This window comes from Dromaius novaehollandiae, chromosome 6, assembly GCF_036370855.1.
Source record: "Dromaius novaehollandiae isolate bDroNov1 chromosome 6, bDroNov1.hap1, whole genome shotgun sequence".
Lineage (NCBI taxonomy): Eukaryota > Metazoa > Chordata > Aves > Casuariiformes > Dromaiidae > Dromaius > Dromaius novaehollandiae.
Genome location: NC_088103.1, coordinates 3,696,466 through 3,708,659, shown reverse-complemented (window position 1 = coordinate 3,708,659; position 12,194 = coordinate 3,696,466).

Below are 12,194 nucleotides of genomic sequence, written 5' to 3'. Positions count from 1 at the left end.
GCTGCTGTGACCTCACAAGCAGAGCCAGCAGGTGGGGCTGCACACTAAAGTATGAGGCACTGAGCCTGCTGTGACCTCACAAGCTCATCCAGCAGCCAGGAGCCTGCCTCTGGCCTAGGAGGCACACAGCCTGCTGTGACCTCCCAAGCACAGCCAGCAGCCATGAGCCTGCGACTGGCCTAGGAGGCACCGAGGCTGCTGTGACCTCACAAGCACAGCCAGCAGCCATGAGCCTGCCACTGGCCTAGGAGGCACTGAGGCTGCTGTGACGTCAGAAGCTCAGCCAGCAGCCAGGAGTCTGTCTCTGGCCTAGGAGGCACTCAGGCTGCTGTGACGTCACAAGCACAGCCAGCAGCCAGGAGCCTGCCACTGGCCTAGGAGGCACTCAGGCTGCTGTGACCTCCCAAGCACAGCCAGCAGCCAGGAGCCTGCCACTGGCCTAGGAGACACTGAGGCTGCTGTGACCTCACAAGCACAGCCAGCAGGCAGGAGCCTGCCACTGGCCTAGGAGGCACTCAGGCTTCTGTGACGTCGCAAGCATAGCCAGCTGCCAGGAGCCTGCCACTGGAATGGGAGGCACGGAGGTTGCTGTGACCTCACAAGCACAGCCAGCAGCCATGAGCCTGCCACTGGCCGAGGAGGCAATCAGGCTGCTGTGACCTCACAAGCACAGCCAGCAGCCAGGAGCCTGCCTCTGGCCTAGTAGGCACTCAGGCTGCTGTGACCTCACAAGCACAGCCAGCAGCCAGGAGCCTGCCACTGGCCTAGGAGGCACTGAGCCTGCTGTGACCTCCCAAGCACAGCCAACAGCCATGAGCCTGGCACTGGCCTCGGAGGCACGGAGGTTTTTGTGATGTCCCAAGCACAGCCACCTGCCAGGAGCCTGCCACTGGCCTAGGAGGCACTCAGCCTGTTGTGACCTCACAAGCACAGCCAGCAGCCATGAGCCTGCCACTGGCCTAGGAGACAGTTAGGCTGCTGTGACCTCACAAGAACAACCAGCAGCCATGAGCCTGCCACTGGCCTAGGAGGCACTGAGGCTGCTGTGACCTCACAAGCACAGCCAGCAGACAGGAGCCTGTCATTGGCCTAGGAGGCACTGAGGCTGCTGTGACCTCACAAGCACAGCCAGCAGCCAGGAGCCTGCCACTGGCTTAGGAGGCACTGAGGCTGCTGTGACCTCACAAGCACAGCCAGCAGCCATGAGCCTGCCACTGGCCTAGGAGGCACGGAGGTTTTTGTGATGTCACAAGCACAGCCAGCAGCCATGAGCCTGCCACTGGCCTAGGAGGCAATCAGGCTGTTGTGACCTCACAAGCACAGCCAGCAGGGGGCGCTGCTCATTACCCAGGGGGCATTGATGCCGCTGTGACCTGCCAAGCACAGCCAGCAGCCATGAGCCTGCCACTGGCCTAGGAGGCACGGAGGTTGCTGTGACCACTCAAGCTCAGCCAGCAACCAGGAGCCTCCCACTGGCCTAGGAGGCATGGAGGATTCTGTGACGTCACAAGCACAGCCAGCAGCCAGGAGCCTGCCACTGGCCTAAGAGGCACTCAGGCTGCTGTGACCTCACAAGCAGAGCCAGCAGGTGGGGCTGCATACTAAAGTATGAGGCACTGAGCCTGCTGTGACCTCACAAGCTCATCCAGCAGCCAGGAGCCTGCCTCTGGCCTAGGAGGCACACAGCCTGCTGTGATCTCCCAAGCACAGCCAGCAGCCATGAGCCTGCGACTGGCCTAGGAGGCACCGAGGCTGCTGTGACCTCACAAGCACAGCCAGCAGCCATGAGCCTGCCACTGGCCTAGGAGGCACTGAGGCTGCTGTGACGTCAGAAGCTCAGCCAGCAGCCAGGAGTCTGTCTCTGGCCTAGGAGGCACTCAGGCTGCTGTGACTTCACAAGCACAGCCAGCAGCCAGGAGCCTGCCACTGGCCTAGGAGGCACTGAGGCTGCTGTGACCTCACAAGCACAGCCAGCAGCCAGGAGCCTGCCACTGGACTCGGAGGCACTCAGCCTGCTGTGACCTCACAAGCACAGCCAGCAGCCAGGAGCCTGCCACTGGCCTAGGAGACACTGATGCTGCTGTGACCTGCCAAGCACAGCCAGCAGCCAGGAGCCTGCCACTGGCCTAGGAGGCACTCAGGCTTCTGTGACGTCGCAAGCATAGCCAGCTGCCAGGAGCCTGCCACTGGAATGGGAGGCACGGAGGCAGCTGTGACCTCACAAGCACAGCCAGCAGCCAGGAGCCTGCCACTGGCCGAGGAGGCAATCAGGCTGCTGTGACCTCACAAGCACAGCCAGCAGCCAGGAGCCTGCCTCTGGCCTAGTAGGCACTCAGGCTGCTGTGACCTCACAAGCACAGCCAGCAGCCAGGAGCCTGCCACTGGCCTAGGAGGCACTGAGCCTGCTGTGACCTCCCAAGCACAGCCAACAGCCATGAGCCTGGCACTGGCCTCGGAGGCACGGAGGTTTTTGTGATGTCCCAAGCACAGCCACCTGCCAGGAGCCTGCCACTGGACTCGTAAGCACTCAGCCTGTTGTGACCTCACAAGCACAGCCAGCAGCCATGAGCCTGCCACTGGCCTAGGAGACAGTTAGGCTGCTGTGACCTCACAAGAACAACCAGCAGCCATGAGCCTGCCACTGGCCTAGGAGGCACTCAGGCTGCTGTGACCTCACAAGCACAGCCAGCAGACAGGAGCCTGTCATTGGCCTAGGAGGCACTGAGGCTGCTGTGACCTCACAAGCACAGCCAGCAGCCAGGAGCCTGCCACTGGCTTAGGAGGCACTGAGGCTGCTGTGACCTCACAAGCACAGCCAGCAGCCATGAGCCTGCCACTGGCCTAGGAGGCATGGAGGCTGCTGTGATCTCACAAGCACAGCCAGCAGCCATGAGCCTGCCACTGGCCTAGGAGGCAATCAGGCTGTTGTGACCTCACAAGCACAGCCAGCAGGGGGCGCTGCTCATTACCCAGGGGGCATTGATGCCGCTGTGACCTGCCAAGCACAGCCAGCAGCCAGGAGCCTCCCACTGGACTCGGAGGCACTCAGGCTGCTGTGACCTCACAAGCACAGCCATCAGAAAGGAGCCTCCCACTGGCCGAGGAGGCAATCACGCTCCTGTGACCTCACAAGCACAGCCAGCAGCCAGGAGCCTGCCTCTGGCCTAGTAGGCACTCAGGCTGCTGTTACCTCACAAGCACAGCCAGCAGGCAGGAGCCTGCCACTGGCCTAGGAGGCACTGAGGCTGCTGTGACCTCCCAAGCACAGCCAACAGCCATGAGTCTGGCACTGGCCTAGGAGGCACTGAGGCTGCTGTGACCTCACAAGCACAGCCAGCAGGTGGGGCTGCACACTAACCTATGAGGCACTGAGGCTGCTGTGACCTCACAAGCACAGCCAGCAGCCAGGAGCCTGCCACTGCTCTCGGAGGAACTGAGGCTGCTGTGACCTCACAAGCACAGCCAGCAGGTGGGGCTGCACACTAACCTATGAGGCACTGAGGCTGCTGTGACCTCACAAGCACAGCCAGCAGCCAGGAGCCTCCCAATGCCCTCAGAGGAACTGAGGATGCTGTGACCTCACAAGCACAGGCAGCAGCCATGAGCCTGCCACTGACCTCGGACGAACTGAGGCTGCTGTGACGTCACAAGCTCAGCCAGCAACCAGGAGCTGGCCACTGGCCTAGGAGGCAGTGAGCCTGCTGTGACCTCACAAGCACAGCCAGCAGCCAGGAGCCTGCCACTGGCCTAGGAGGCACTGAGGCTGCTGTGACCTCACAAGCACAGCCAGCAGAAAGGAGCCTGCCACTGGCCTAGCAGCCACTCAGCCTCCTCTGACCTCACAAGCACAGCCAGCAGCCAGGAGCCTGCCACTGGCCTAGGAGGCACTGAGCCTGCTGATACCTCCCAAGCACAGCCAGCAGCCATGAGCCTGCCACTGGCCTAGGAGGCACTGAGCCTGCTGATACCTCCCAAGCACAGCCAACAGCCATGAGCCTGCCACTGGCCTAGGAGGCACTGAGGCTGCTGTGACCTCACAAGCACAGCCAGCAGGTGGGGCTGCACACTAACCTATGAGGCACTGAGGCTGCTGTCACATCACAAGCACAGCCAGCAGCCAGGAGCCTCCCACTGCCCTCAGAGGAACTGAGGATGCTGTGACCTCACAAGCACAGGCAGCAGCCATGAGCCTGTCACTGACCTCGGACGTACTGAGGCTGCTGTGACCTCACAAGCTCAGCCAGCAGCCAGGAGCTGGCCACTGGCCTAGGAGGCACTGAGGCTGCTGTGTCCTCACAAGCACAGCCAGCAGCCAGGAGCCTGCCACTGGCCTAGGAGGCACTGAGGCTGCTGTGACCTCACAAGCACAGCCAGCAGAAAGGAGCCTGCCACTGGCCTAGCAGGCACTCAGCCTCCTCTGACCTCACAAGAACAGCCAGCAGCCAGGAGCCTGCCACTGGCCTAGGAGGCACTGAGCCTGCTGATACCTCCCAAGCACAGCCAGCAGCCATGAGCCTGCCACTGGCCTAGGAGGCACGGAGGTTGCTGTGACCACTCAAGCTCAGCCAGCAACCAGGAGCCTCCCACTGGCCTAGGAGGCATGGAGGATTCTGTGACGTCACAAGCACAGCCAGCAGCCAGGAGCCTGCCACTGGCCTAAGAGGCACTCAGGCTGCTGTGACCTCACAAGCAGAGCCAGCAGGTGGGGCTGCACACTAAAGTATGAGGCACTGAGCCTGCTGTGACCTCACAAGCTCATCCAGCAGCCAGGAGCCTGCCTCTGGCCTAGGAGGCACACAGCCTGCTGTGACCTCCCAAGCACAGCCAGCAGCCATGAGCCTGCGACTGGCCTAGGAGGCACCGAGGCTGCTGTGACCTCACAAGCACAGCCAGCAGCCATGAGCCTGCCACTGGCCTAGGAGGCACTGAGGCTGCTGTGACGTCAGAAGCTCAGCAAGCAGCCAGGAGTCTGTCTCTGGCCTAGGAGGCACTCAGGCTGCTGTGACGTCACAAGCACAGCCAGCAGCCAGGAGCCTGCCACTGGCCTAGGAGGCACTCAGGCTGCTGTGACCTCCCAAGCACAGCCAGCAGCCAGGAGCCTGCCACTGGCCTAGGAGACACTGAGGCTGCTGTGACCTCACAAGCACAGCCAGCAGGCAGGAGCCTGCCACTGGCCTAGGAGGCACTCAGGCTTCTGTGACGTCGCAAGCATAGCCAGCTGCCAGGAGCCTGCCACTGGAATGGGAGGCACGGAGGTTGCTGTGACCTCACAAGCACAGCCAGCAGCCATGAGCCTGCCACTGGCCGAGGAGGCAATCAGGCTGCTGTGACCTCACAAGCACAGCCAGCAGCCAGGAGCCTGCCTCTGGCCTAGTAGGCACTCAGGCTGCTGTGACCTCACAAGCACAGCCAGCAGCCAGGAGCCTGCCACTGGCCTAGGAGGCACTGAGCCTGCTGTGACCTCCCAAGCACAGCCAACAGCCATGAGCCTGGCACTGGCCTCGGAGGCACGGAGGTTTTTGTGATGTCCCAAGCACAGCCACCTGCCAGGAGCCTGCCACTGGCCTAGGAGGCACTCAGCCTGTTGTGACCTCACAAGCACAGCCAGCAGCCATGAGCCTGCCACTGGCCTAGGAGGCACTGAGGCTGCTGTGACCTCACAAGCACAGCCAGCAGACAGGAGCCTGTCATTGGCCTAGGAGGCACTGAGGCTGCTGTGACCTCACAAGCACAGCCAGCAGCCAGGAGCCTGCCACTGGCTTAGGAGGCACTGAGGCTGCTGTGACCTCACAAGCACAGCCAGCAGCCATGAGCCTGCCACTGGCCTAGGAGGCACGGAGGCTGCTGTGATCTCACAAGCACAGCCAGCAGCCATGAGCCTGCCACTGGCCTAGGAGGCAATCAGGCTGTTGTGACCTCACAAGCACAGCCAGCAGGGGGCGCTGCTCATTACCCAGGGGGCATTGATGCCGCTGTGACCTGCCAAGCACAGCCAGCAGCCATGAGCCTGCCACTGGCTTAGGAGGCACTGAGGCTGCTGTGACCTCACAAGCACAGCCAGCAACCAGGAGCCTCCCACTGGCCTAGGAGGCATGGAGGATTCTGTGACGTCACAAGCACAGCCAGCAGCCAGGAGCCTGCCACTGGCCTAAGAGGCACTCAGGCTGCTGTGACCTCACAAGCAGAGCCAGCAGGTGGGGCTGCATACTAAAGTATGAGGCACTGAGCCTGCTGTGACCTCACAAGCTCATCCAGCAGCCAGGAGCCTGCCTCTGGCCTAGGAGGCACACAGCCTGCTGTGATCTCCCAAGCACAGCCAGCAGCCATGAGCCTGCGACTGGCCTAGGAGGCACCGAGGCTGCTGTGACCTCACAAGCACAGCCAGCAGCCATGAGCCTGCCACTGGCCTAGGAGGCACTGAGGCTGCTGTGACGTCAGAAGCTCAGCCAGCAGCCAGGAGTCTGTCTCTGGCCTAGGAGGCACTCAGGCTGCTGTGACTTCACAAGCACAGCCAGCAGCCAGGAGCCTGCCACTGGCCTAGGAGGCACTGAGGCTGCTGTGACCTCACAAGCACAGCCAGCAGCCAGGAGCCTGCCACTGGACTCGGAGGCACTCAGCCTGCTGTGACCTCACAAGCACAGCCAGCAGGCAGGAGCCTGCCACTGGCCTAGGAGACACTGAGGCTGCTGTGACCTCACAAGCACAGCCAGCAGGCAGGAGCCTGCCACTGGCCGAGGAGGCACTCAGCCTGCTGTGACGTCGCAAGCATAGCCAGCTGCCAGGAGCCTGCCACTGGAATGGGAGGCACGGAGGTTGCTGTGACCTCACAAGCACAGCCAGCAGCCATGAGCCTGCCACTGGCCGAGGAGGCAATCAGGCTGCTGTGACCTCACAAGCACAGCCAGCAGCCAGGAGCCTGCCTCTGGCCTAGTAGGCACTCAGGCTGCTGTGACCTCACAAGCACAGCCAGCAGCCAGGAGCCTGCCACTGGCCTAGGAGGCACTGAGCCTGCTGTGACCTCCCAAGCACAGCCAACAGCCATGAGCCTGGCACTGGCCTCGGAGGCACGGAGGTTTTTGTGATGTCCCAAGCACAGCCACCTGCCAGGAGCCTGCCACTGGCCTAGGAGGCACTCAGCCTGTTGTGACCTCACAAGCACAGCCAGCAGCCATGAGCCTGCCACTGGCCTAGGAGACAGTTAGGCTGCTGTGACCTCACAAGAACAACCAGCAGCCATGAGCCTGCCACTGGCCTAGGAGGCACTGAGGCTGCTGTGACCTCACAAGCACAGCCAGCAGACAGGAGCCTGTCATTGGCCTAGGAGGCACTGAGGCTGCTGTGACCTCACAAGCACAGCCAGCAGCCAGGAGCCTGCCACTGGCTTAGGAGGCACTGAGGCTGCTGTGACCTCACAAGCACAGCCAGCAGCCATGAGCCTGCCACTGGCCTAGGAGGCACGGAGGTTTTTGTGATGTCACAAGCACAGCCAGCAGCCATGAGCCTGCCACTGGCCTAGGAGGCAATCAGGCTGTTGTGACCTCACAAGCACAGCCAGCAGGGGGCGCTGCTCATTACCCAGGGGGCATTGATGCCGCTGTGACCTGCCAAGCACAGCCAGCAGCCATGAGCCTGCCACTGGCCTAGGAGGCACGGAGGTTGCTGTGACCACTCAAGCTCAGCCAGCAACCAGGAGCCTCCCACTGGCCTAGGAGGCATGGAGGATTCTGTGACGTCACAAGCACAGCCAGCAGCCAGGAGCCTGCCACTGGCCTAAGAGGCACTCAGGCTGCTGTGACCTCACAAGCAGAGCCAGCAGGTGGGGCTGCATACTAAAGTATGAGGCACTGAGCCTGCTGTGACCTCACAAGCTCATCCAGCAGCCAGGAGCCTGCCTCTGGCCTAGGAGGCACACAGCCTGCTGTGATCTCCCAAGCACAGCCAGCAGCCATGAGCCTGCGACTGGCCTAGGAGGCACCGAGGCTGCTGTGACCTCACAAGCACAGCCAGCAGCCATGAGCCTGCCACTGGCCTAGGAGGCACTGAGGCTGCTGTGACGTCAGAAGCTCAGCCAGCAGCCAGGAGTCTGTCTCTGGCCTAGGAGGCACTCAGGCTGCTGTGACTTCACAAGCACAGCCAGCAGCCAGGAGCCTGCCACTGGCCTAGGAGGCACTGAGGCTGCTGTGACCTCACAAGCACAGCCAGCAGCCAGGAGCCTGCCACTGGACTCGGAGGCACTCAGCCTGCTGTGACCTCACAAGCACAGCCAGCAGCCAGGAGCCTGCCACTGGCCTAGGAGACACTGAGGCTGCTGTGACCTCACAAGCACAGCCAGCAGCCAGGAGCCTGCCACTGGCCTAGGAGGCACTCAGGCTTCTGTGACGTCGCAAGCATAGCCAGCTGCCAGGAGCCTGCCACTGGAATGGGAGGCACGGAGGCAGCTGTGACCTCACAAGCACAGCCAGCAGCCAGGAGCCTGCCACTGGCCGAGGAGGCAATCAGGCTGCTGTGACCTCACAAGCACAGCCAGCAGCCAGGAGCCTGCCTCTGGCCTAGTAGGCACTCAGGCTGCTGTGACCTCACAAGCACAGCCAGCAGCCAGGAGCCTGCCACTGGCCTAGGAGGCACTGAGCCTGCTGTGACCTCCCAAGCACAGCCAACAGCCATGAGCCTGGCACTGGCCTCGGAGGCACGGAGGTTTTTGTGATGTCCCAAGCACAGCCACCTGCCAGGAGCCTGCCACTGGACTCGTAAGCACTCAGCCTGTTGTGACCTCACAAGCACAGCCAGCAGCCATGAGCCTGCCACTGGCCTAGGAGACAGTTAGGCTGCTGTGACCTCACAAGAACAACCAGCAGCCATGAGCCTGCCACTGGCCTAGGAGGCACTCAGGCTGCTGTGACCTCACAAGCACAGCCAGCAGACAGGAGCCTGTCATTGGCCTAGGAGGCACTGAGGCTGCTGTGACCTCACAAGCACAGCCAGCAGCCAGGAGCCTGCCACTGGCTTAGGAGGCACTGAGGCTGCTGTGACCTCACAAGCACAGCCAGCAGCCATGAGCCTGCCACTGGCCTAGGAGGCATGGAGGCTGCTGTGATCTCACAAGCACAGCCAGCAGCCATGAGCCTGCCACTGGCCTAGGAGGCAATCAGGCTGTTGTGACCTCACAAGCACAGCCAGCAGGGGGCGCTGCTCATTACCCAGGGGGCATTGATGCCGCTGTGACCTGCCAAGCACAGCCAGCAGCCAGGAGCCTCCCACTGGACTCGGAGGCACTCAGGCTGCTGTGACCTCACAAGCACAGCCATCAGAAAGGAGCCTCCCACTGGCCGAGGAGGCAATCACGCTCCTGTGACCTCACAAGCACAGCCAGCAGCCAGGAGCCTGCCTCTGGCCTAGTAGGCACTCAGGCTGCTGTTACCTCACAAGCACAGCCAGCAGGCAGGAGCCTGCCACTGGCCTAGGAGGCACTGAGGCTGCTGTGACCTCCCAAGCACAGCCAACAGCCATGAGTCTGGCACTGGCCTAGGAGGCACTGAGGCTGCTGTGACCTCACAAGCACAGCCAGCAGGTGGGGCTGCACACTAACCTATGAGGCACTGAGGCTGCTGTGACCTCACAAGCACAGCCAGCAGCCAGGAGCCTGCCACTGCTCTCGGAGGAACTGAGGCTGCTGTGACCTCACAAGCACAGCCAGCAGGTGGGGCTGCACACTAACCTATGAGGCACTGAGGCTGCTGTGACCTCACAAGCACAGCCAGCAGCCAGGAGCCTCCCAATGCCCTCAGAGGAACTGAGGATGCTGTGACCTCACAAGCACAGGCAGCAGCCATGAGCCTGCCACTGACCTCGGACGAACTGAGGCTGCTGTGACGTCACAAGCTCAGCCAGCAACCAGGAGCTGGCCACTGGCCTAGGAGGCAGTGAGCCTGCTGTGACCTCACAAGCACAGCCAGCAGCCAGGAGCCTGCCACTGGCCTAGGAGGCACTGAGGCTGCTGTGACCTCACAAGCACAGCCAGCAGAAAGGAGCCTGCCACTGGCCTAGCAGCCACTCAGCCTCCTCTGACCTCACAAGCACAGCCAGCAGCCAGGAGCCTGTCGCTGGCCTAGGAGGCACTGAGGCTGCTGTGACCTCCCAAGCACAGCCAGCAGCCAGGAGCCTGCCACTGGCCTAGGAGGCACTGAGCCTGCTGATACCTCCCAAGCACAGCCAACAGCCATGAGCCTGCCACTGGCCTAGGAGGCACTGAGGCTGCTGTGACCTCACAAGCACAGCCAGCAGGTGGGGCTGCACACTAACCTATGAGGCACTGAGGCTGCTGTCACATCACAAGCACAGCCAGCAGCCAGGAGCCTCCCACTGCCCTCAGAGGAACTGAGGATGCTGTGACCTCACAAGCACAGGCAGCAGCCATGAGCCTGTCACTGACCTCGGACGTACTGAGGCTGCTGTGACCTCACAAGCTCAGCCAGCAGCCAGGAGCTGGCCACTGGCCTAGGAGGCACTGAGGCTGCTGTGTCCTCACAAGCACAGCCAGCAGCCAGGAGCCTGCCACTGGCCTAGGAGGCACTGAGGCTGCTGTGACCTCACAAGCACAGCCAGCAGAAAGGAGCCTGCCACTGGCCTAGCAGGCACTCAGCCTCCTCTGACCTCACAAGAACAGCCAGCAGCCAGGAGCCTGCCACTGGCCTAGGAGGCACTGAGCCTGCTGATACCTCCCAAGCACAGCCAGCAGCCATGAGCCTGCCACTGGCCTAGGAGGCACGGAGGTTGCTGTGACCACTCAAGCTCAGCCAGCAACCAGGAGCCTCCCACTGGCCTAGGAGGCATGGAGGATTCTGTGACGTCACAAGCACAGCCAGCAGCCAGGAGCCTGCCACTGGCCTAAGAGGCACTCAGGCTGCTGTGACCTCACAAGCAGAGCCAGCAGGTGGGGCTGCACACTAAAGTATGAGGCACTGAGCCTGCTGTGACCTCACAAGCTCATCCAGCAGCCAGGAGCCTGCCTCTGGCCTAGGAGGCACACAGCCTGCTGTGACCTCCCAAGCACAGCCAGCAGCCATGAGCCTGCGACTGGCCTAGGAGGCACCGAGGCTGCTGTGACCTCACAAGCACAGCCAGCAGCCATGAGCCTGCCACTGGCCTAGGAGGCACTGAGGCTGCTGTGACGTCAGAAGCTCAGCAAGCAGCCAGGAGTCTGTCTCTGGCCTAGGAGGCACTCAGGCTGCTGTGACGTCACAAGCACAGCCAGCAGCCAGGAGCCTGCCACTGGCCTAGGAGGCACTCAGGCTGCTGTGACCTCCCAAGCACAGCCAGCAGCCAGGAGCCTGCCACTGGCCTAGGAGACACTGAGGCTGCTGTGACCTCACAAGCACAGCCAGCAGGCAGGAGCCTGCCACTGGCCTAGGAGGCACTCAGGCTTCTGTGACGTCGCAAGCATAGCCAGCTGCCAGGAGCCTGCCACTGGAATGGGAGGCACGGAGGTTGCTGTGACCTCACAAGCACAGCCAGCAGCCATGAGCCTGCCACTGGCCGAGGAGGCAATCAGGCTGCTGTGACCTCACAAGCACAGCCAGCAGCCAGGAGCCTGCCTCTGGCCTAGTAGGCACTCAGGCTGCTGTGACCTCACAAGCACAGCCAGCAGCCAGGAGCCTGCCACTGGCCTAGGAGGCACTGAGCCTGCTGTGACCTCCCAAGCACAGCCAACAGCCATGAGCCTGGCACTGGCCTCGGAGGCACGGAGGTTTTTGTGATGTCCCAAGCACAGCCACCTGCCAGGAGCCTGCCACTGGCCTAGGAGGCACTCAGCCTGTTGTGACCTCACAAGCACAGCCAGCAGCCATGAGCCTGCCACTGGCCTAGGAGGCACTGAGGCTGCTGTGACCTCACAAGCACAGCCAGCAGACAGGAGCCTGTCATTGGCCTAGGAGGCACTGAGGCTGCTGTGACCTCACAAGCACAGCCAGCAGCCAGGAGCCTGCCACTGGCTTAGGAGGCACTGAGGCTGCTGTGACCTCACAAGCACAGCCAGCAGCCATGAGCCTGCCACTGGCCTAGGAGGCACGGAGGCTGCTGTGATCTCACAAGCACAGCCAGCAGCCATGAGCCTGCCACTGGCCTAGGAGGCAATCAGGCTGTTGTGACCTCACAAGCACAGCCAGCAGGGGGCGCTGCTCATTACCCAGGGGGCATTG